The 25,866-nt window shown below is 43.4% G+C and overlaps 1 protein-coding gene across 2 annotated transcripts in view; it reads right to left on the reverse strand.

Annotated features, from left to right (window-relative positions):
- LOC109889650 (PDZ domain-containing RING finger protein 4) overlaps positions 1-25,866 on the reverse strand; it is a 200,705-nt gene that overhangs the window by 82,846 nt on the left and 91,993 nt on the right. The window lies entirely within an intron of this gene.

Genomic DNA, 25,866 nt, shown 5'->3' on the forward strand with positions numbered 1-25,866 from the left:
GTCTCTTGTGTGTGTGTTTTCACGTGGCAAGCATTTGTGTATTCACTATGTCACTATAAAATAAATAAATAAATAAAAATGTCAAAACAGTACACAGTTACAGTTACTCACCCTTACTCACCCTTCACCTAGGCTAGCTAGTGCTAGCTAGCTAGTTCAAAATTGGTTTGACATTGGATAGCCTATCTATGGGGCTAGTTAAGGTCTGTCAACATATTAGAAACCTTTTAGTTGTCTCATGAAATGCTTTCAATATTTGAATATTAATGTTTACCATTATAGTTGGTTTGAGGTTTTCGAGGTACATTGTACTGATGGTCCCTAACTAGCCCCATAGGGACATCGAATGTCAAACCAAATCGACCATGGGTGCTGCCAGCTGTGGGCAGGATTACAATAAACCCAACCCAAGGAAAACTGTTATGGTACCCTTCATTTCATGACATAAATGTTTTTCCTACCATCTCACAAATCTCAGTTAGGGATGAGACTATCTTTATGACCATCCTTATCCTATTTGCACGTTGTAGTCAACTTTGACACTAGAATAAATGTTTCTGACATTTGTGACCAACCATCTCGATTCGGTCTTATGTAGCAAAATTTGAAATTGTGTTTTTTTGAAATTGTGTTTTTTCTAAAAGTAGAGACTCAGAGCTAGAACATGGTGTAACATACACTACAGTTGAAGATCAATGGGAAAGTAATTCTGCTTTGAAAGTTGATAAACTTGCAACCTCACTTTTGGAAAATGGCCCTTCAATGTTTTGGTACCTACTGGAGAGCTCTTCTTTGTCTACACCCATTCAGAATCATTCACACCCTTTTAAGCTTTAGCCCTACCCATCTCTTTAAGGATTCACATGTGAGGCTATGTACTAAACAACTAAAGATTTCAAGACTAAAGGCTGGTTTATACTACGCTTATGTTCGGAAATTGAGTCTGGAGTACCAGACTCAATATGCTCTGGGTGTTTGTAAACTCAGAGCGTTGTCAGATTGGCCACTCGTAAATTCACTCTCGGAGCATTCAGATCCCACACTGGGCGCTCTGGCCAAAAAGTAGCGTTGATCTGACCCTAACAACACCAGTCAAGCACCCAAGCTAACTGGCTAACTTGCTAGCTACTTCTAGACACAAATGAGAGAAAATCTCACTCTGACCATTTTACTCGCCCTAGCAGAGCTGGTTAGGCTGTTTTTATGTTATCCAGAGTGTTGGTAATTGCAACTGTGCTGCTGGCAACAATTTTAAGTACGCTTTTTGCCAATGTTTACTGACACTGGCCATATTCAACGGGTGTTGAGCATTTGTAAATTTGTCAGGTATTCTGTGCTCAGAAATCGGAGGGCAGTCTATCACAGTGCCATCCGTTTTGTTACCAAAGTGCCTTATACTACCCACCACTGCGACCTGTATGCTCTAGTCGGCTGGCCCTCGCTACATATTCGTCGCCAGACCCACTGGCTCCAGGTCATCTATAAGTCTATGCTAGGTAAAGCTCCGCCTTATCTCAGCTCACTGGTCACGATAACAACACCCACCTGTAGCACGCACTCCAGCAGGTATATCTCACTGGTCATCCCCAAAGCCAACACCCCTACTGGCTGCCCTTCCTTCAGGTTTTCTGCTGCCAGTGACTGGAACGAATTGCAAAAATCGCTGAAGCTAGAGACTTACATTTCCCTCACTAACTTTAAACATCAGCTATCTGAGCAGCTAACCGATCGCTGCAGCTGTACATAGTCCATCTGTAAATAGCCCACCCAATCTACCTACCTCATCCCCATATTGTTTTTATTTACTTTGCTGCTCTTTTTCACACCAGTACTTACACACCATCATCTGCTCATATATCACAGTGTTAATCTGCTAAATTGTAATTACTTCGCTACTATGGCCTATTTATTGCCATACCTCCTCATGCCATTTGCACACAATGTATATATATTTTTCCTATTGTGTTATTGACTGTACGCTTGTTTATTCCATGTGTAACTCTGTGTTGTTGTTTCTGTCGCCCTGCTTTGATTTATCTTGGCCAGGTCGCAGTTGTAAATGAGAACTTGTTCTCAACTAGCTTACCTGGTTAAATAAAGGTGAAATAAAAAATGTAAGAAAAAGATAGCCAGAGTGAATTTACCAGCTACGTCTATCGACAATTGTCGCAGTGACATCATAAACATTCTACTGAAATAATTACTTGCATAGTGGTCTTTTGTTAAGACATGTAGCTAGCTAGTTAGCTACGCAATGAACCATAATCCCAACTCATAACATTACTACCCTGCATGAATCTGCAGGTAGCTAACCAACCAGGTTCAATGTTAGCTACCTAACATTAGGCTATAACAACCAATGCAAATGGCTCTGAGATACGAATAATATTACTACACAGATCATACATGTAACATTAGCTAGTTAGCCAGCGTTAGCTAGCTAGCTAACAGTACACTTTAACTTGAAATGAAAATTACTTTTTGACTACATTAGAAACGTGTAATATCTGAAAATGTTGCTAGGTAGACTCTCTTACCTGTATACATGGATTAAAACGTCTCCCTCTTTGTTACTGATGCCATGGTTGCCTTTAGTTTGAAGATGTAATACGGAGCCTTATGTGTTCTCTATTCGACTCCGTCTGCATATTTGCAATCAAATCAGAATTTTATCCCTCCTTAGCTATCATGCTCTAATTCCACTGATTTCAAGCGTGCTACATGGCAGACCAATCCGAACTCATCTCTCGGCATGTTCAGCCCACTCATTATCTCAGCCAATCATGGCTAGGGGGAAGGTTAATGGCTTTTTCCATTACTAAACTATCTCAATATCAAATAATTTCTGGGTAACAACTAAGTACCATACTGTGATTTTGTTCAATTAAAATTGTAAAAAATAAACAAAATGTGCTTCCTAGCAAAGAGACACAATTTCACAGTTTTATTCAAACCTCATTCTGTGGAAATATATGTTTTTGACTGCACTGGACATTTAAAGATGACTCATAAGTCGGTGCATATGGAAAACCTGGACAATGACATGGTATGGTTGTGAAAAGATAGATACCATATCCATCTCCTCAAATGAGCATGAATCAAAGGACTTTAGAAACACCTTTCTGCTCCTTTGACTCAGGTAGAGACTAGTTATCAATAGCAGTGGCCATGAGCCTGTACAACTTGTCCTTAGGAAAGACGTGTGCATTTCAAAATGGCTATCACCTTCTTTTATACTGCAGCATAAATCCAGTCTGAGTGTATTGTTTGTGTGCATGACTGTGTGTGCATGTGGGTGTGTGTGCATGTGCATGTTTGGGTGTATGGAATGAAACCAGACCCGACAGCTTGGGCTATCTACTTCGAATGTGATCTAAAACAAAGAGCCATGGGACTGGGAAACACCCAGGAGGTTGTGAATCTGCATCCACAGCTCCCTCAGTTGATTAGCTGTGTTTGGCAATACAGAAGGACCCTCATTCAGTCATTAGCATATTCTCAAGGAGACGTCTTCCAGACCAATTAAAAAGAGTGTTTGTGAGGAGAGCGGAACCTATTTTTCACACCTCACTGAGAGGGGATGGAGCTTACTGACCCTCACACCCAACCATACAATCACCGAAGTTGAAGTCAGAAGTTTACATACACTTAGGTTGGAGTCACTAAAACTCATTTTTCAACCACTCCACAAATTTCAATGTATTTCAAGCCTACTTTCAAACTCAGTGCCTCTTTGATTAACATCATGGGAAAATCAAAAGAAATCAGCCAAGACCTCAGTAAAAAAATGATGTCTGGTTCATCCTTGGTAGCAATTTCCAAATGCCTGAAGATACCACGTTCATCTGTACAAACAATAGTATGCAAGTATAAACCCAATAAACCCAGTAGTATGCAAGTATAAACACCATAAACACATCATACCCGCTCAGGAAGGAGACGCGTTCTGTCTCCTAGAGATGAACATACTTTGGTGCGAAAAGTGAAAATCAATCCCAGAACAACAGAAAAGGCCCCTGTGAATATACTGGAAGAAAAGTCTATCTATATCCACAGTAAAACGAGTCCAATATTGACATAACTTGAAAGGCCGCTCAGCAAGGAAAAAGCCACTGCTCCAAAACCGCCATAAAAAAGCCAGACTACGGTTTGCAACTGCACATGGGGACAAAGATTGTACTTTTTGGAGAAATGTCCTCTGGTCTGATGAAACAAAAATAAAACTGTTTAGCCATGATGACCATCGCTATGTTTGGAGGAAAAGGGGTGAGGCTTGCAGGCCAAAGAACACCATCCCAACCATCCCCACCAACAAAACCGTGGATTTGAGCAGGAAAATAATCCTGCAGCAACAGGAAATGTGAATTATCCTGTGGACTATAATTGATGGAAGTTTTTTGTAGGTGTTGATACATTCTTTTGTTAGGCTAAATCAAGTTCGACATTTTAAAGTGGAAATTTCAAACTTTAGAAGCCTTTTTAAACCCCGAATACACTGCGAGTTTGCATTTCCTGCCATGCAGGAAAATCCTCAGCAACAAAAGAGTGATCAAATGAAGATCCTACATCTTGTCACGACTTCTACCGAAGTCGTTGCCTCTCCTTGTTCGGGCAGTGTTCGGCGGTCGACGTCGCCGGTCTTCTAGCCATCATCGATCCATTTTTCATTTTCCATTGGTTTTGTCTTGTCTTCCCACACACCTGTTAACAATCCCATCCATTACCTTTTGTGTATTTAACCCTCTGTTTCCCCTCATGTCTTTGTCAGAGATTGTTTATTGTCAGTGTAGTGTTTATTTGTATAGGTGCGTGACGGGTCTTCGTACCCATATTTGTTGGTATTCATTTTTCTTTATGGAGCATGTTACTTGGACATTTATTAAAAGACTCAATTTTCCACTCCGTTTGACTCTCCTGCGCCTGACTTCCCTGCCACCTATACACACGTCTCTGACACATCTGTATATGTCTGATGCAGAGAGACACGAGAGAGAGCATGAGAGAACTTGTTTTGGGAATAAAAGTGCTGAAATCATTTTGGCCGACTGGAGCTAGCTAACTCTATCTACAGTTTTTACAAATTGATACTTAGAGTCAAATATTGATATAATATTGTCCCAAAATCATTTTTTCCCCTATCACTACATATAACTAAGACTAGCCAGCTTCCTGTTTCCCCTGACACTACCTTTAACATATCAGTTTCAACAATCGCTGGTGACATTTTGAGAAATAGGCCCGAGTCAACAGAACAGAGCCTCCTGCTGCCAATCTGATCTCTAATCGATAGTGGTACCAAAGTCATATGGGTTGTGTCCCAAATGGCATCCTACTCCCTACATGGTGCACTACTTTGGGCCCCTGGGTAAAGGCAGTGCACTATACAGGGAATAGGGTGCCATTTGGGATGCAGAAAGTGGCCTTCCTGTGGAGGCTCCATCCTTCTCTATCCCCATCCTCAGCGCACACGCTCACCTTTGCGCTGGCTCTGTTAGTGATGTGTGTGTGGGGTGGGGAGGAGGGTGTGTGTGTGTGTGTGTGTGTGTGTGTGTGTGTGTGCGCGCGTGTGTGTGTGTGTGTGTGTGTGTGTGTGTGTGTGTGTGTGTGTGTGTGTGTGTGTGTGTGTGTGTGTGTGTGTGTGTGTGTGTGTGTGTGTGTGTGTGTGTGTGTGTGAGAGAGAAGGAGAGAATGAATGAGAATGAATGAGTGATGCTGAGGGAGGAAACCCATGGGATCAGGGGGATCATCTGGGAAGGCGGACTCAAAGGCCCAGGGGTGAGTCAGCGTGCTCGGTGTCACTCTACAGGTCACTGGGCACCCCCTGGAGCTCCTCTGATAAGGAGCAGGCGGTTGATGGGGTGGCTGACACACACACACGGCGGCTCGCATGGCCGGGCCCGAGGGAGGCAGGCAGCGATAAGAAGCTTCATGAACACAGCATCACATTAGCATTCTAGCAGTCACCGCTAAAGTCCCCATCCTAGCCACAATAGAGTCTAGACCGGAGAGACTAGCAGGACACTGGTAACTAGATATTGTAGTGCAGCTAATAATAGCTGATGTGAGTGGGAAGTTTGTGGTTGGCTAGCGCCTGAGGCTGTGCGGTGTTTATTGTTTGGATTTCAGTGAGGCTAGCTAGCTCGATATGGCACGTGTTTATTATTTGTTCTCTAGTAACACTGACACAGTTCCACGGGCGTTTTTAATAGGGCAATTTGTCAACGAGATTGTCACAAAAGGTTTGATAAAACTCCACGTCTTTGTCAGATAGAAATCAATTCCTCGCCAATGCAGGGGAGTCGCAAGTCGACACACACAGAGCGTAAGGATAATTTATTCCAATTGTAAAATCTATTTGAAAGTCCAATAGCATTAGTACCTGGAGCGAGAGACGCTTCCTACGAGCTAATTGAATTGCAAATCTTTAAAGAAATTTCACTTCCAGTCAGATGACAATGTGTAAAAAGAGTGGTATAAGCCAAATGGTCATCAGTAGTGTAAATGATTCATTATGTTTGATGTACCCGAAAGTATATTAATCAAAAAATGTTAAACAGGTTTCTGTTAAATCGTTCCATCTCAGGCATAACTATCATCTTACTAATATCAATATTTAAGATGTATCCCGTTTCGAAGTCCTCTAATCTAGAGATAAGCCATTTCACAAGCCCACTGCACACATTCCTCTAGCAGTAGAATCACTATCCGAAGGAGCTCACAGTCGAGAAGTGGTGCACCTCAGGGGGTAACTGGAGTGTGTGTAAAAGTTGCTACTTCAGGGGGGTAACTAACTTGTGGCTATGTTCTGTTCTCTCCCCCGCAGGCAGGCAGCACCGTGCTGCAGTATACCAGCCAGCACCTCCTCCTACACACCAGAGCTCCTCTCACACGCAACCAGGCCTTTCAGCCTTCTCAGTCTTCATAGCCCTCGTAGACTCAACACAGGGAGAAACACTAGCTGACATACTGGGGAGAACCCTCCTGCTTTCATATGTCACCTAGCTGAATGCCTCTTCCACATACCAATTCCACATACAGGCTGATATCCAAAGTATCTCTCTTATGGTTATACTGATGGAGATGCTACAATCCTAGGTTTACATGTGCAATACAGTAGTTTGTATTGTTCTCTTACTCAAATCTCTCTCTGTGGTCAGTTCCAATGCTCTGACCAGCAGATGTGCGCAGATGTGTGTGTGTGTGTGTGTGTGTTGAAAAGAGAGCATGTGCAGTGCCAGGAGAACACTGAGTGGGAGTCCATTAGTGTCACCGCTGTGTCTCCCAGCTCATCACGAACACTCTGAGTGTCATAACTCATGTCAGTTCCCCTCCACCGCCCGGGGCTGCCTGTCAAACACCAGGGGGAGTGTCTGCCATGGTGGCAGTGGTAGCACAGGCACTTTTAGGGGGGGGGGGGGGGGGGTTGTTAAACGCCACTCACACTCACACTCACTCTGGACCGACCTGTCGGCTCGTAAGGCGCTTTGTCCAGCGCCCATTGTTATATATGTGTGAGTGGCGTCTGTCTGTTGAGAGCAGATTAAAGAGCAGGTTTGTGTTTCATGACAGAACAACTGAATTTGGATTGAGAGTATGGGGTAGTATTATAACCAACCTTTATTTAACTAGTCCGTTAAGAACACATTCGTATTTTCGTTTCTTCCTATTTTCGTTTCTTTCGTTTCTTCCGTTTCTTCCACATTCGTTTCTTCCTAGGTATTGGCCTTTCTAGGGAGTTTTTCCTAGCCACCGTGTTTCTCCACCTGCATTGCTTGCTGTTTGGGGTTTTAGGCTGGGTTTCTGTACAGCACTTTGAGATATCAGCTGATGTACGAAGGGCTATATAAATACATTTGATTTGATTTGATTTGATATTTAGAATAATGGGCAAACCCAGACAACACTGGGCCAATCACAACCGGATGTGATACAGCCTGGAATCGAACCAGGGTCTGTAGTGACACCTCTAGCACTGAGATGCAGAGCCTTAGACCACTGCGCCACTTGGGAGTCCCAGGCTACAAGTTAGAGAGTATCTCCATTGTTATATATGTGTGTCTATATGTCAGTTGCTGTGTGCTGGGGAAAGGTGTGTGTTTGGATTTTAAAGAAGAACTTTCCTCGAAGGCTGCTGTGGGGAATAGTACAAATCTAGTACAGCCCGAGGGAGACGCTGAGAGAGATAATCAATATGAGGAGGTCTGTTTTTAGACGCTGTGGGTGTTTGGAGTCTGTGTTTATTCAATCGGAGAATCTGTTTTTAGCAAGGGATGGGGGCTTAGATTTGGACTTGAGGGCTGAGATACTTCAGAGCAACTGACAGATCTGTGTAAAATCCGTAAGAGGAGCAAACAAATAGCTCCCTCAAGAACCAACACGTGTGTTTTTTCGAGAGACAAAAAGAGAGAGAAAGAGAGAGAGAGAGAAAGGGGAAGACAGAGAGAGAAAAGAGGAAAGCCAGAGGGAGAAAGAGAGATAGAACGAGAGAGAGAAAGGAAACATTATAAAGAGAGAGAGAGGAAGACCCTACCAGTCCATCACATCATGCCTTTCCAGCTGTCTACCAGAAACCCCCCAGCTCCAGGGAGAAATTTGTATTTTAGGCCCTGAACACTGAAATATATCCAGTCTGCATGGAGAAATCAATGTTTTCTGTTCTTTGTTTAGAAGTGAGCTCCTGTCCCATAACTAAGGGAGTTATGTGTTCCCCTTGTGTCTGACACTCAATATTTGAGGCATCACCTCAGTGATAGCTCCAGGTGAATGTTATATAGGTCAGCGTATGGCAGAGAGATAGATACTGCTTACTGTCTATACCCCACAGCCACAGCATCTGAGCTATCCTCTCTCACACCAGACCCATTGGCTGGGAGTATGTGGCATAATGTGTAGCTACAAGAGCTTGTTTGTACGTATAGCTAGCAGAGGACCAAGAAACTGAAGTACTGCAGCTAATTGTAAAGTTAAAGAAAATACCTATAGATTAACACAATGTAACACGTTCTCCCCAGTACGTGTAAACCTTGAGGTGAGATTCTTGGAACTAGATGCTTACGCAACTTATTATCTTCAATATGAGTGACGCTGGGTAGCGTCTGCCTGCTGAACCCCTAAAGCAGTATACCACACGTGTACATTAACCACTGCTGTGTGACCTGCTGGGTGAACAGGTGGGCTCATTTCACATTCTATTAAAATCAACATGGTGTTTCAGTCCCTTTTAGCCAGACTGGTCTCTAAATCCATTAATTAGACTGGTAGGGCATGCCATGCTCCGTTAGTGGGTGAACACAGTAACACAGTACAGTACCCAGCCCATCTGCATTCGCAAAGGAGGGCAAATGCTTGCGTTCACCGAATGGCACTCTTACCTATTGCTGGACCGGTAGCACTTTAAAATGAATGTGAACGTGATTGATTATGAGACCATGGTAAAGTTGAACATCTCCCAGCAGACCACTACGGGGTGTCTAGCGGACGCCCAGAGGGCCGACCAACCCTAGTTTTGGGAACCTCTGCTCTGTTCTGTGGTGACACGTTGATGCTATACGAGGACAGGGGAATATGACTGAGACAAAGAGAGAAAACCCAATATACTGTAAAAGATGCAGCAAGTCTTTAACAGGTTGGCTGACTGCTGTTTTGGGACAATTAGCAATTGTCATGGTGACTTTCCACGGAGGCTGATGTCTTTTATGTTTTAAACACAGCTTTCTTCTCTGCCTCAATATGGCTTGTCTATCATCGCTGGGCGGGGGTGCCTCTACCCTCCACCTGCTTCCATGTTTCCAAACCCATAGAATTGTTATCCTGAAAATCACAGTGGAACAGATACTTTGCTCCCAAGCAATTGGGATCACCTAATTATAAGACACTGGGTGAATGTGGAGCAGATGCCCTCCTCTCACCCCCCCAACCCTGTCTCCCCCTGCCTCCCTCTGCTTTCCAATCGTTGGAGCCATTTGGTCTCATTCTAGTGTTACATTGGATCAGCGTGGAACATGCTACTGTCCATGCCAAGCGCTGCCATGGTATAAATGAACTTAATCGCTTTCCACCCCTCCAGCACTCCCTCCCCCTGCCATCACCCGCTGTCGCAAGTCAGCCTGGCAAGAACCATAGAACTCCAGGCTCCACGTATATCAGATCCAGTGTTCTGTCACTACCTGGCCTGTCGTCGGACTCAGAACAGCGTGGGGACTTGGAAAGAAAGAGAGAGAGAGAGGAGCCGCTTCATGAGAGCAAAAGGTCATGAGTGTAACTCCTTAAGAGGTACCCAAACTACCAGTTAATGACTCCAGTGTCTGGGGCCACCATTAAACGTCTGCTAGTGAAGAACAGAGAGAAAGAAAAAGGGCTCTTAAGGGAATATTTTCACTGACCCCCACCCTGTCTAGATCACCTCCAATGGACACCTCCTCGTGTCCAGGCCCTTCGGCGCTCGCTCAGTTCCCCCCACACCCTCCCTGGTGCCTGAGAGGAGACAAGAGCAGCTGTCACCTTGCGTGGCCAGAGGCCCCTGTCTTATCTATCCACAGCCAGCATTGACCTCCTTCTCTCCTTCTCTCTCAATGACACATCTTGGTCTGATGTATGATCCTCTGTTGGCCTTATCAAGATACAGTATATAGCCTCGTTGTGTACATCATAGTGGGACACTTTACAGCAGTGTACATCTCTCCACGGCAATGTGGCCTTGATTGGTTAATTGCTGATTAAAGATTAATGTGGGATTCTAACATTCTAGGGGGATTTCTAACGATTCTCTCTCTCACACACACACACACACACACACACACACACACACACACACACACACACACACACACACACACACACACACACACACACACACATCTATTACCCAGTCAGGTTGTAATTGTGCCTGGGAATGAACAGGCAGTGAGTAGAGGCTGATTGCTACAGCGTCTCAGCACACTCTCCCAGGAATGAGACTAAACGAGCAGACCCTCGTCTCACACTAACAACAATCCTTCATTATGGCCATTAGATAGATGAACCAGAGCCTGATGGAAGGAAAGAAAGGGAACACTGAACAATAGCCACACCAGCCAACAGCCACCAGATTTGAAGTCTTTAAATATTTGTATCTGTGCTATTACTGAGCTTGGCTTGTACAAAAGAACCAATGTGATAGGCCCCCAAAAGTGCAAACAACACCCATGAGAGCCCATGAGAATCAAGGATGGCACAAGCAAATGATTAAACAAGAAATCTCAAAGCGCTTAAAATATTTTGAATAGTATTGAACCTAGAGCCACATGAGACCCACTCACTGTAGGTTCCCATGGCAACCCAAACTGGCTGTGCACATCGTTGTAAAGTCAAGATACTTCCAGACAAATGAGCATTGCTCTAAAGATGTTTGCAACCTGCTCCTTGCTATTTACTTCAACAAATATTCTGTAGAAACTTTGAGAGGCACCCGGAATGATTCATCAGATAGTGTGTAGTGCTGAAATCAATTAACATCCTCGGGACGCTCTCCTCAAACATCCGTGCCAGGTGTTTCAAATCAAGATTTGTTTGTTTTTGTCTTGTGTTTTGTATGCATTCAAATGACCAGGTGTGCTACTGTTTCAGTAGTCTATTTGCCATTGACGGAAGGCACTGTAACAGTTCATTTAACACCCAAGCAGGCCTGGACCTCATCAACGCTCAGGTCGGATAAACATGTCACAACACGAGCACACACACTGAAGCTACCTGCACATAGAGATCGAAGAGATGAGAGAGAGAGAGAGAGAGAGAGAGAGAGAAGGGCGAGTGAGTGGAGGGGATACAACTCATTTTGAAGAGCCCTCGCGTTCGGCCAGCGGGGCTGAGAAGATGGTGGACGGGGCGGTTCGGGGATTTGATATACGGCTGAAAAGGTCAACGCCGCTCTTATTGGGATAAGAAAGCGACAGAAAAGGAAAAGGTCAATTCATCAACTCCCTCTTAAATCCTCCTCCCCTGCCCGCGCCTCCTGAATGAGATTTAGTAGAGTGACGGATAAACCCCATTCACTTGATATCTTCCCGTAAATTTGCCAGGACCAACGTTAGTGGGGAAAGGGGAAATCCTTTGCCATGTTGCAGGACAAAATAAGACAGTCATGTTATCTAGCGTTACATTATCAGTGGGGAGAGGCTCATTCTAGACAACAAAAATATGAGCTGTTTGAGCTATTAACAGCTACCGTGCTCAATGGCGATTTTAGCATGTACATCTTGGTGGGGTAACAAAAAAAAAAGTGGGATGCATGCCAGGAAAGCCACAACACAGTGACAAACGGTGCACGCAAACTGTTAGGGCCTACATAAAGCTGTTCCAACAGCAGAGTCCCAACAGCAGTCCCAACACATTACCACTGCTACACCTGGCTATCAGTGGAGCCTTGTCTGGCAGCGAAACAGTTCATTCAGCCTAATTTACTGCCTTTAAAAAAACATAGCTGATATGGCTGACTTGCTAAAACAAATGTGGTTTCTACTGACAATTGAGATGTAGAAACTATGGCATAAGGGGATGACAAGCGTAAAAGAGGCCATCCGTAATTTCGAAGACATTAATTAAGATATTAATGAGCGAGCTAGAATGGACATAGTCAATACAACGATTTGTTCAGCACTTTGAAAATGTACAGCGACAGAATTCCGAACATGGGCCGTTCTTACAGTTCCCAGTTGTCTTGAACTCACTGAAGTCAGATTTTGCATTTCCGAGTTAACAGTTGTTTTGAGCCAATAGTGATCAAAGCTGTCATCAAGGCAAAGGGTGGCTACTTTGAAGAATCTCAAATATAAAGTATGTTTTGATTTGTTTATCACTTTTTTGGTTCCTTCATATTGTTGATGTCTCCACTATTATTCTACTTATGTGGAAAATAGTACAAATACAGAACAACCCTTGAATGAGTAGGTGTGTCCCAACTTTTGACTGGTATTGTATATCTGTTTCAACCATTTTCAACCTAAAAAAATGTGGAATAAGCAAAGACTGATTTCTGGTCAATCAGATGGAAAAGGGGTCTTAGAAAACATCTATGAGAAAAAGTATTAGAAGGTATTAAAATGTATTAGAAATACATTAAAACACAATAATGTTGAAGTAAAGACCCCTGCTAGTAGATAGCGCAATGACTGGAAGTCTATGGTAACGCTAGTTAGTACTGGCTGCTGAAACTACTGCGAACTTCCTTCATACTGGACACAGAAGCTGTGTTCGAATACCCATACTAACATACTGTATACTACATACTTAATGAGTATACTACATACTATGTACTATTAGTTCATTTTAGTCCACTGTAAACCAGCGGTATGCTTTGTTGAGCGTACTAGCGCTGTCTTCCGGAAGTTGCTATGCAACTCCTTGCTAGCTTGTTAGCAGAGCTAACACATTACTAGCCAGACATCTTACGATTTCATTAACAATGTCCATTGAGAATACACAATGGCTATACAACTTAGCTAAGCTAACAATAAAGTCAATAATCAAGTCAATAAATGTTGGTCAGTTAGTTAGATAGCATATAGTTAATACACTGGTACAGGGTAGCCTAGTGGTTAGAGCGTTGGACTAGTAACTGGAAGGTTGCAAGTTCAAACCCCTGAGCTGACAAGGTACAAATCTGTTGTTCTGCCCCTGAACAGGCAGTTAATACACTGTTCCTAGACCGTCATTGAAAATAAGAATTTGTTCTTAACTGACTTGCCTGGTAAAATAAAAAATAAATACAAGCAACTGCTGTAATGATATGTTATGCGGTTCGTGAGGCTAGCGTTGCCAACTACTTATTTGACAAGTCATTACTTGTCGGACTTCGGCTGCATTCATTTCCACAATTTTCTTAAAACCTAAAAATGTTGTGAAGCCACGCCCATTTTCTGAAGAATTTGCATCATGGCCCCTAAAACCACAGAAATAGTTTCCACTGCTTGTATACTTCGTATTCAGGCGAATGTAGTACGACATCCGGGAACTTTTGGCATACTAACTATATCCATACTATGACCAATAATAATACTATATACTCAATTTATGTCACAAATAGTATGGTTAGTTCGGTTAGTATGAGTATTCTAACACAGCTAGAGACATAAAAATGGTGTCCACAAGTTCATCTGACTCTGGGGAAGTAGATAAAGGCTCTAATAAAAAAATGCTATTGTGTTCTTTGAAATACATCTTCTTTTTGAATGTTACCGAAGACCTTCATAAAAACAACAAAATTCTTCTTCTTCCAAGGGCATACACAGTAGAAGTCAGAAGTTTAAATACACTTAGGTTGGAGTCATTAAAACTACTTTTCCAACAACTCTATAGTTTTGGTAAGTCGTTTAGGGCATCTACTTTGTGTATGACACAAGTAATTTTTCCAACAATTGTTCACAGACAGATTATTTCAGATATAATACACTGTATCACAATTCCAGTGGGTCAGAAGTTTACATACACTAAGTTGACTGTGCTTCTAAACAGCTTGGAAAATTTTAAAAAATGATGCCATGGCTGTAGAAGCTTCTGATAGGCTAATTGACATCATTTGAGTCAATTGAAGGTGTACCTGTGGATGTATTTCAAGGCCTACCTTCAAACTCAGTGCCTCTTTGCTTGACATCATGGGAAAATTTAAAAAAATCTGCCAAATCAGCCCCCAAAAATTGTAGACCTCCACAAGTCTGGTTCATCCTTGGGAGCAATTTTCAAATGCCTGAAGGTACCACGTTCATCTGTACAAACAATAGTACGCAAGTATAAACAAAATGGGACCACGCAGCCATCATACCACTCAGGAAGGAGATGCGTTCTGTCTCCTAGAGATGAACGTACTTTGGTGAGAAAAGTGCAAATCAATCCCAGAACAACAGCAAAAGACCCTGTAAAGATGCTGGACTAGTAACCGAAAGGTTGCAAGTTCGAATCCCCGAGCTGACAAGGTACAAATCTGTCGTTCTGTCCCTGAACAGGCAGTTAACCCACTGTTCCTAGGCCGTCATTGAAAATAAGAATTTGTTCTTAACTGATCTTGCCTAGTAAAATAAAGGTAAAATAAAGGTAAAATAAAAAAACCTGAAAGGCCGCTCAGCAAGGAAGAAACCATTGCTCCAAAACCGCCATAAAAAAAGCCAGACTATGGTTTGCAACTGCACATGGGGACAAAGATCGTACTTTTTGGAGAAATGTCCTCTGGTCTGATGAAACAAAAATAGAACTGTTTGGCCATGATGACCATCGTTATGTTTGGAGGAAAAAGGGGGAGGCTTGCAAGCCGAAGAACACCCGAAGAACACTCTCAACCGTGAAGCACAGTGGTGGCAGCATCATGTTGTGAGGAAAATTATGTGGATATATTGAAGCAACGTCTCAAGACATCAGTCAGGAAATTAAAGCTTGGTCGCAAATGGGTCTTCCAAATGAACAATGACCCCAAGCATACTTCCAAAGTTGTGACAAAATGGCTTAAGGTCTAGGTATTGGAGTGGCCATCACAAAGCCCTCACCTCAATCTTAAAGAAAATTTGTGGGCCGAACTGAAAGAGCAACGAGGCCTACAAACCTGACTCAGTTACACCAGTTACACCAGCTCTGTCAGGAGGAATGGGCCAAAATTCACCCAACTTATTGTGGGAAGCTTGTGGAAGACTACTCAAAACGTTTGACCCGAGTTAAACAATTTAAAGGCAATGCCACCAAATACTAATTCTGACCCACTGGGATTCTCACCCACTGGGAATGTGATGAAAGAAAAAAAGGCTGAAATAAATCATTATCTCTACTATTATTCTGACATTTCACATTCTTAAAATAAAGTGGTGATCCTAACTGACCTAAGACAGGGAATTTTGACTAGGATTAAATGTCAGGAATTGTGAAAAACTGAGTTGAAATGTATTTGCCTCAGGTGTGTATGTAAAACCTCCGACTTCAGCTGTATGACGTGTATTAGTTAGACTTTGACTTTCAAAAGACACGTCATTAGCCTCAAGGGGGGTCGAACAAGGCCAGGCTTTTCTCGTGTTAATCACTGTCACGGAGGCCAGTCAAAGCATGTCAGGTTTGCATTAGGCCACATGCTACATATTAAACACCAACAACAAAGGAACTTCAATGACATCCGAACAATATACGAATACACATTAATAGCCCATAGCTTATATAAGCTAGAACAGTGGTCCCCAAACTTTTCTTAGTCGAGATCACTTCATGAGTCAAAATGCAGGGCGCTGGAGATCAAGTGCACCTATAATGTATTGTGTGATATCAGTTAAATGACAAATAGCCTATACGGCCTAAACTATAGCGCATGTGCGAAGAAGCACAGGGCAAAGTTATTTTTCCAATTCAATAACATTTCCCAAATTGATATGCTATTTACATGGAAATAAATATTGTTTCATGCATTTGCCCTTTTTCATATACAATAAGAGAGGTCCAACTTTCTCCAGGTAGACCTACCCCTTACTATAAATAATGTAGAGACCCTTACATTTCAAAACTCGAATCTCAGGCTATATGATAACACTGGTAATAGGTCAGTTGTAGGCTATTACCTGGCACATCGGAGCATAAATTGAAATATATACACTACCGTTCAAAAGTTTAGGGTCACTTAGAAATGTCTTTGTTTTTGAAAGAACAGCACATTTTTTGGTCCATTTAAAATAACATCAAATTGATCAGAAATACAGTGTAGACATTGTTAATGTTGTAAATGACTATTGTTGCTGGAAACGGCTGATTTATTTTTAATGGAATATCTACATAGGCGTACAGAGACCCATTATCAGCAACCATCACTCCTGTGTTCCAATGGCACGTTGTGTTAGCTAATCCAAGTTTATCATTTTAAAAGGCTAATTGATCATTAGAAAACACTTTTGCAATTATGTTAGCACAGCTAAAACCTGTTTTGATTAAAGAAGCAATAAAACTGGCCTTCTTTAGACTAGTTGAGTATCTGAAGGTTCGATTACAGGCTCAGAATTCTTCTTAAAACTCGTCAGTCTATTCTTGTTCTGAGAAATGAAGGCTATTCCCTACAAGAAATTGGCAAGAAACTTTTTCTTTACCCCAAACTTTTGAACGGTAGTGTATATATTTCACTGGACAGATGGTCATGCAGAGGGAGGGAGAGAGTGCGAGTCGAAGTAGAGAAGCGTGTTTCATGATTTCTAAAACTGATCATTGTCTCTGAATGTCCTGAAACCGCGATCGATAACAGAGGGGGACTGGAGGCCTTCATGGCGAGATCACTGATATCAAATAACTTGGCATTGATTCAACGTCACATGCTTATTGTAGACAACAACACGTATTGTTTCTGCTATAGACAACTACTGTGTCTAGTATAGCTATTGTACTACAGTATCATTTCTACCAATGGCTCTGCCACCGCATTCAGGGGACATTCACTGTATATTTAGAAATGCTGTGTGAAATATATGGCAAATACATTAAAGAGAATGCTGTATGAGCTCTGTGCTTCTGTATTCAGTGTGAGCGCTTGGTTATGTAATCCACTGCAGTAGTTTCTCCTCTAGCAGAGACCAGAGAACTACTGTGTGAATAATACCACACGCTTCAGGCCTAGACAAGGAACAGGGAGAGGATAAATATTCCTGGTTTGTAAACAACTGTGGTTGAATGGTGGGAACCCGGTTACTGAGATTTACCGGGATTTACCGCCCGAAACCATTCCCTTTTCCGGCATAAATATCTGAGAGAAAGCGATAAATTATAATACATTATTTACATGTACAGCATTTGCGTGATATGGAACTGTTAAATGATATGCAATGTCTAAATCTGGCTTCTCTACAGCCTCTGCATGATGAATCAACGCTCAGGGTGGGGACAGACAGCCCATCTCAGTATGGAGTGCAGATCACAATGCATGTAGACCTATCATCTCATCATGGTAACTTGTTTTCTTGTGACAGGTAGGGCCTACATTTGCTGCAGCATAGCCTATGCTCCATTAATATGAGGATCGAATGGACGTCTAATTTACTCCATCTCCATCTGGCTTTCGGGCGTCACCTTGTCTTTTAATTGTAAAGAATATAATTGTTTTAATTGCAGCTGCAGAGTTTTAAAACAGCCTATCACTCGAATATCATTGCGCACTCTCTCGCAGTCTTTCTCTCCCTCTCCATCAACTCCATTGATATCCTCTGTCTCTTGCGCAATACGCAAACACCTGTGCCCCCCGCTGGCCCATGCAGGAAAAGCCAATAGACTATTCGAAGAGGGATGCAAGCTCTTTTTTTGGTGAATGTTAAATACAGCAGCCAATATAACTCACAGGTAGTTTGAAAGAATATTCAACATGTGATGGCGGTAGGATATAGCAGTTATTTATTCAGACCCATAACCATTCAATCTTCATGAAGAGAAGTGAAAGCCTTCTGCATCTAATTCTAGTCCTATATTATTCAAGTATATCATTACAACGATAAGGACAAAGGAACGTTTTTCATGTACCTGTTGAAAGTGAGGAAGGAATGAAGCAACGATAGAGAGAAGTAGGCTAATAATATTAAGGGAAATATTATGAAAGGCATATATGCGTCAGCCTACTAATTATACAAATAGACCCTATTATATTTCAAAATTACAATCAAATTCGCCTATTTACTTGTAACTTTGTTAAAAAACAAATTTCCTACAGGAGCTTGTTTCATTTATTTACCTGAGAGAGCATATACAGTAGCTAGCTACATTTACAACTTCTATGTTTTTCTGTCATGCGTAATGTGCAGTAGTCCATATATGTATTGGATAACGGCACAATTATTATTTATTTTTGGGGGGGGGGGGTGTCGTTAATGTCGTTAATGTCGTTAATGTCGTTAATGTCGTTAATGAACGACTCATAAAATGTATTGTCTCAACAGGCTCAGGAGCATCAGGTTAGAATGTTCATGCTGATCAAAGCAGTAATTAAATCCAGACATGTATATGCTTTATAATGCTTTTGAATGACACTTCCGGTTTTGGCAGGAAATGCCGTGTCACCCGGCAGATAAGTGATTTATTCTAGGGATGAAACATTTGTAAAATACCGGGAAAATGTTCAACCCTAGCCGGGACGTATCTCAACATTTTTCCATGGCCAAAAATGAAAACACGAAGCTGACCAAACTTGTTGGTCCTTTACAAACCTGCTGTATGTAAAATACTATGTGACAGCTTGGAAAATAAATAAATATGACTCTGGATGACAACATAATGATGTATGTTTCCAACAATAGGGCTGTATATTCCTAAAGAACCGGATTTCCTTGCCACGATACTAACGAGTATTGCGATACTGGTAGTGCAAAGTGGATAAAGATCAACTCAGCAATACAGTATATGTATTAGTGAGAGAGACTCCTTCAAACATGGTGGAGGTGGATAATGATAGGATGAACTGCATTTGGAGCTTAAGGCTGGTGACGGGATGGAAATATGGGCCTGGGTTATTCCCAGGTAAATGGGTGGACAAAGGAAAGGAGGACCAGACTATATTTCAGTGTAATCTCTGGCTGGTGGACACAAGATCAATCAAGCCACCCCCCCCCCCCCTCCCCTTGTTCTCTCCTATCAATTTTAATGGTTGAGGGACATCATTCAAAAAAAATGTAATGGGACAAGAAGATGGATGAGAACATTTGTAGCTAACAGTCTGGAGAGAGAGGGAGGAGCAGTTGAGAGAGATAGAGATGGAAGGAGGGAGCAGTTGAGAGAGAGAGAGGGAGGAGCAGTTGAGAGAGAGAGAGGGAGGAGCAGTTGAGAAAGAGAGAGGGAATGAGGGAGCAGTTGAGAGAGAGAGAGAGAGGGAAGGAGGGAGCAGTTGAGAGAGAGAGGGAGGAGCAGTTGAGAGAGATAGAGGGAAGGAGGGAGCAGTTGAGAGAGAGAGAGGGAAGGAGGGAGCAGTTGAGAGAGAAAGAGGGAAGGAGGGAGCAGTTGAGAGAGAGAGAGGGAAGGAGGGAGCAGTTGAGAGAGAGAGAGGGAAGGAGGGAGCAGTTGAGAGAGAGAGAGGGAGAGAGAGGGAAGGAGGGAGCAGTTGAGAGAGAGAGAGAGGGAAGGAGGGAGCAGTTGAGAGAGAGAGAGGGAAGGAGGGAGCAGTTGAGAGAGAGAGAGGGAAGGAGGAGCAGTTGAGAGAGAGAGAGGGAAGGAGGGAGCAGTTGAGAGAGAGAGAGGGAAGGAGGGAGCAGTTGAGAGAGAGAGAGGGAAGGAGGGAGCAGTTGAGAGAGAGAGAGAGGGAGAGAGAGGGAAGGAGGGAGCAGTTGAGAGAGAGAGAGGGAAGGAGGGAGCAGTTGAGAGAGAGAGAGGGAAGGAGGGAGCAGTTGAGAGAGAGAGAGGGAAGGAGGGAGCAGTTGAGAGAGAGAGAGAGGGAGAGAGAGGGAAGGAGGGAGCAGTTGAGAGAGAAAGAGAGGGAAGGAGGGAGCAGTTGAGAGAGAGAGAGAGAGAGGGAGAGAGGGAGGGAGGGTGACGGAGAGTCCTTATAGTGCCATCACAAACACACACCAACTACAGTATTTCCCCACACTGTCTGATCGCTTTTTAAAGGGGGTTCTCTTCATCAAATAGTCCCTCACAAGACACGTTGATAACACTGCATCACTATTGTTTTTTGTGTGAGATACATACGGGCTTCCGAGTGGCGCAGCGGTCTAGGGCACTGCATCTCAGTGCTAGAGGCATCACTACAGACCCTGGTTCGATCCCGGGAGTCCCATAGGGCGGCACATAATTGGCCCACTGTCGTCCGGGCTAGGGGAGGGTTTAGCCGGGCTAGGCCGTTATTGTGTTCCTGACTGACTTGCCGAGTTAAATAAAAGTTCAATTAAAAAAATATATTGATGTGTTGAAGCTACCGAACTGTCCGTTCAAGCAGTTGGCACACAGTTCAGACACTCATCGGTACAACACATGCAATCAGAGGTCTCTTCACAGTCCCCAGGTCCAAAACAGAGGCTGGGAAGCCCACAGTATTAAATAGAGCCATGGCTACATAACTCTCTGCCACCCCAAGCTAGTAATAAAAACAGATAAAAGAACACCTTACAGCACAAAGGGGACTGTGAAGAGACACAGCCATTTTATATATCTTGTATTGTGATTTTCACTGTATTATGTGTGACAAATGCACGGAGGCTTGTTGTGCGACTACACTGAACGTCTTTACCTCAGATCAACATGTTAACAACTCTTACAAAACTCACTCATCCAGCCCTGACACCTGCGTTGGCGCACAGCGCGCCTGATACATCCTGAAAGCAACAGTACTCAAATACTCAACTGAGCTACGACACAACATTGCTGAACACAACACGACGTGTTAGATATTTTGTGTGTGTACTGATGTGTCGACTATGTGTGCCGCTGTATGTCGATCAGTCCTGGACTAATAATGTTCTGTACTGCCGCATTATGGCATGTTTCATGTGGAACCCAAGACGAGTAGCTGCTGCTTTTGCAGTGGCTATTTGGGGATCCAAATAAATACCAAAAATACCAGACTCCATTTTTATGTTTGATTTCTTGACCTGCAAGTGATATGAGGTGGTGCTGTACAGCAGCAGCAGCGCCACAATAGAGCATCCTGCAACACTGGACGCTATGAGGTGAAGTTTCCCCTAGGTACAGGATTTTAACCATTTGTGGGGGAAATGCAAAACTGACCCCAGATCATGGGTCATGGGGAAATGTCACCCTAGTCCCTGCAGGCTGCAGCACATGTGGTACTCGGGTGGCGCTCCTGCCTCTTCTCAGAACGAGAACCCGTACTCCATACATCATAGAACTCTTTGGAATCAACCTTTTCACCCAGGCTCAGATCGTTTCCGGATCTGCCTCATTTCAGCTCTGTCACCCAGAGACGCCACTCAGTCGCTTCGCGAAGCGCCGCAGACTCCGAAACGCCAAGACGGCTTAAACATTACAATGCGTCGGTTGAAAAGTCCTTCATTTCGACATTCAGAGACCCAAAGAAGACAACTCTTCATCAAACAACTCACCGCCTCACATCCATAATGTATTTTTTCCGTGATACAATTTCTGGATGCAAAGAACAATCTCATACAATCAATTTATTTCCTAAAGCATTTTTGGGGCAGAGTGAACATGTTTCCTTTTTTCCCCCTTCTTCATCTACACTGTATCAGGGCCAGTTATCAGGCGGTGTTGTGCCTCATTGACTTAACGCTGTTTTCCATTTCATTCCCAAACGCAGCAGAGCTCGACTCTGCGCCTACCTACTCATATCTTTCAGAACCCATCATCGTGCTCTGCTTTCTTCTAAATGGGTTCATTGGAAAGCAAGGAAGGAATGGTCATTGGAAAAGGACTGACAATCAACTCGGAGTAGGTGTTATAATGGTAGAGACACATTTCGGCTCTGGCGTTTGGGCATTCCGTCAGCAACAGTGACAGCTGTCTGTTAGTGTGGCCTAGGGGTGACATATTAACATGACTTTACACTCAATTCACTCAAGCTATTGGAATCCCAATCCCCCGAGACCAAACTACGACACTAATGCTATACTTTTATTCTAAGGTAATTCAGTTTGTACACTCCTATCATGGATATATCATAACAAGAAAGGACAATGGAGAACACATTCATCTAAGCTAATGGACGCTTACTGTAAACTACTATAGCAGACTGCTGGAATCCCATCATAGCCATTAGTCTCTGCTACGTTTGCTGCGCCACTCATCAACATCTGTGGTGCTGCTAATTAGCCCCAAAAAGCCACACATCAGTGGGTCTGAGCAGCAAGGAGACATGACACAATGAGATTTTCAAAAATCTATACGAGCTCCCAGAGCGAAGAAACTATGCTATTGTCTAGAAGAATGTATTTTAGGGGGTTTGGGTAGCCTACTGTGTCATTTGAAAGAAAGTAAGAGCTGTTAAGCATGCCAATAGCATGCCAAGCATGCCAATAGGGTTCACATGTGTTCTATCCTTGTCACTGAAACACTGTCTTCACCAACAGGAAAATCACTGGGAGGTGAGCGAGAGAGAGAGAGAGCGAGAGAGCGAGAGAGAGAGAGAGAGAGAGAGAGAGAGAGAGAGAGAGAGAGAGAGAGAGAGAGAGAAAAGGAACAAGAAATATAAAATAAATGATGTGGCTTTCGTTCAGGTTCAGACCTGAAAATAAAGAGATAGCAAATGGAGAGAGGAAGAGGGAGAGAGGGGCAGCAAACAGAGAGCGTGAAAGGGAGAAAGGAGAGGTGAGAGTGAATACAGCTCCCACAGCTCATGGGGTCAGTGCAGCAGGGACAGTGTCACAATTGCTTCTGAATGTGGAGAGAGGAGAGGGGAGGCGGAGAGGAGAGGCGTGAGGGGGACCAACCACTGTGACTGACTCCTGCTCCTGAAATCAGCGTCTCTCTCACGGCGGGAAGATGCTCTGCATAATAACAAAGGATTCCAGCTCTCTGTGTGGCATGTAGGTAGAGAGAGAGAGTGAGAGAGAGAGAGAGAGAGAGAGAGAGAGAGAGAGAGAGAGAGAGAGAGAGAGAGAGAGGGGGGGGGGGTGAAAGCAAGAGAGCAAGAAAGGTAGTGTGAAAGAGATAGAAGATGTAGCGTTGCCACTCCAACCAGAGAGAGAGAGCAAGATAGAGAGTGAGACAGAGAGAGTGAGAGACAGAGAGAGTGAGACAGAGAGAAAGAGAGAGAGAGAGAGAGAGACAGAGAGAGGGGGAGAGAGAGAGAGATAGAGAGACAGAGAGAGGGGGAGAGAGAGAGAGATAGAGAGACAGAGAGGGGGGGAGAGAGAGTGAGACAGAGAGAGAGAGAGAGAGAGAGAGAGAGAGAGAGGGGGAGAGAGACAGAGAGAGAGAGAGAAGGGGAGAGAGACAGAGAGAGAGAGGGGGAGAGAGAGAGAGAGATAGAGAGACAGAGAGAGGGGGAGAGAGAGAGAGTGAGAGAGAGTGAGACAGAGAGAGAGTGAGACAGAGAGAGTGAGACAGAGAGACAGAGAGAGAGTGAGACAGAGCGTGTCCTCTGTGCAGCGGAACTCTCACAGACAAAACACAGCGGGTTGGAAGTGTGTCAGTGTGTCTTTGTGGTCAGGAGGATACGTTTGTTATGACAGGGGACGCTTGCGTACAGAGCTCACACACTGCAACAGCTAACCTAGTCCTCCATTCCTTCTCACGCTGTTCCTTCTGGCACTCTCTCTTCTTGCTCAATACCTTTCCATCTCTTCAGATGTTCCCACGATTCTCTTTCCCATTTTTTTCAACAATCTTCCTCTGTTTTGCTTTCTTTCATTTTCTCTCTCTTTTCCTCTCTCTCTCTCTCCCTCTTGTTCTCTCTTTTCCATTCTCCTCCCTCCTTCTCCCTTTTCCCCTTCCTCTGAAAGCTTCAACTAGGTTTGCTTTAAAGACAAAGACTATTAACCAAATAGCTCCTCCATTACTGGTGCTAGTACAGAAGCTTAAAACTATCTGACGCAAGCATCACCTTTATTCATTCATACAACGCCAATTACCATGACAACGCCCCTCACTTGAGTTTATGACACAGACTCCAGTTGCACAGGACGAGCTGAGAAACGTCAGGCAGCGGTTAACACAGCCTTCCCCCTAACCAACCTCCTTATCCTCTTTAAGGGTAAAGAGAGACATTTCACACCTAATTGATGCACAGAATATTTTTTTATAAATCAGCTAATGAGGACTGTGATCACACTCGTGTTAAGACACCGCATGTTGGATGGGGGGGGGGGGGGGGGGGGGGGTTGGTGGAGTTCAATGGTTGAGCTCCAGGAGAGGCTGAGCTCCTCCGTTATTAGCCTGTCGTGAGATGAGGCCTGGAGCGGGAAATAAGGGGAGAATGGGGGAGTTTTGAGGGAGACTAACACAAACACGTTTACCCACTGAGCCACATAATTAAAAGATGCTTAAATATCGAGATCCACATACCGGTAATGAAAATGCTACAGTACGTGAGTCATGCTTACTAAAGCTTACTAGTAATCCAATGGAGAGTTAGACCATCAACTCTTCGTTGTGAGACGTCCTTCCTTGTTTATGCCTCATGAGTTCATGAGTTAAAAAAGTATAAACAAGACATTGTTTCTTGAAGACTAGTGTACATTGCCAGTGAGATTGAGACAGTTTGAAGAGAACAGAAACACATAGGTATCTTCCAAAATGAGATGAAGTTTTCCAATTGACAATAAACTCAAACATGCTCAAAGCACTCCCACACAAAGACGATTACAAACATTCCCAACCCCAAACAACCTAGCATGAACACACAAGACTCAAACAGTCCCTTAAACACCAAACAATCTGCTACCGATCACACAAAGACAGGCGACTCAATTTGTACGAGCCAGTCACAAATTGTTCAAACCCCAAATAACATGTCCCCAAACAAACAGCTTTTCACCCCGGAACGTGTGACAAGACACCGAATTGTTAACAACCCCAAAAAACTGACTGGACAATAAATATAACCGAACTGTTTAATCACAACAGTCTGAACACTTCAAGTCTGCTTTCAGTACGACTGACTGTTCTACCTGCTCTCAGCCTCTCTGACTGAATGAATGTATTCCACTCCACTCTGACACATCTGAAGCGCTCTTCTGACGAGGTGCGGAACTCATCGTCAGAGCTGGAAACACACAAGTCTGTCTCTCTCTCTCTCTCTCTCTGTATTTATCTCTCACTCTCTTTCATGACGTGAAGCACTTTATTACGCGTGTCAAAAATCGCTATACAAATAAAGTTATTCATATTATTATTATTATTATTATTATTTGTCTCAGCTAAAATACCTCCTGTTCTCCTAACAGGTAAGCCGAAGGAAGCTCTCCTTGCCTCTTTTCAATACACAGAGATGCT

The sequence above is a fragment of the Oncorhynchus kisutch genome, linkage group LG4, assembly GCF_002021735.2.
Source record: "Oncorhynchus kisutch isolate 150728-3 linkage group LG4, Okis_V2, whole genome shotgun sequence".
NCBI classification, from domain to species: domain Eukaryota; kingdom Metazoa; phylum Chordata; class Actinopteri; order Salmoniformes; family Salmonidae; genus Oncorhynchus; species Oncorhynchus kisutch.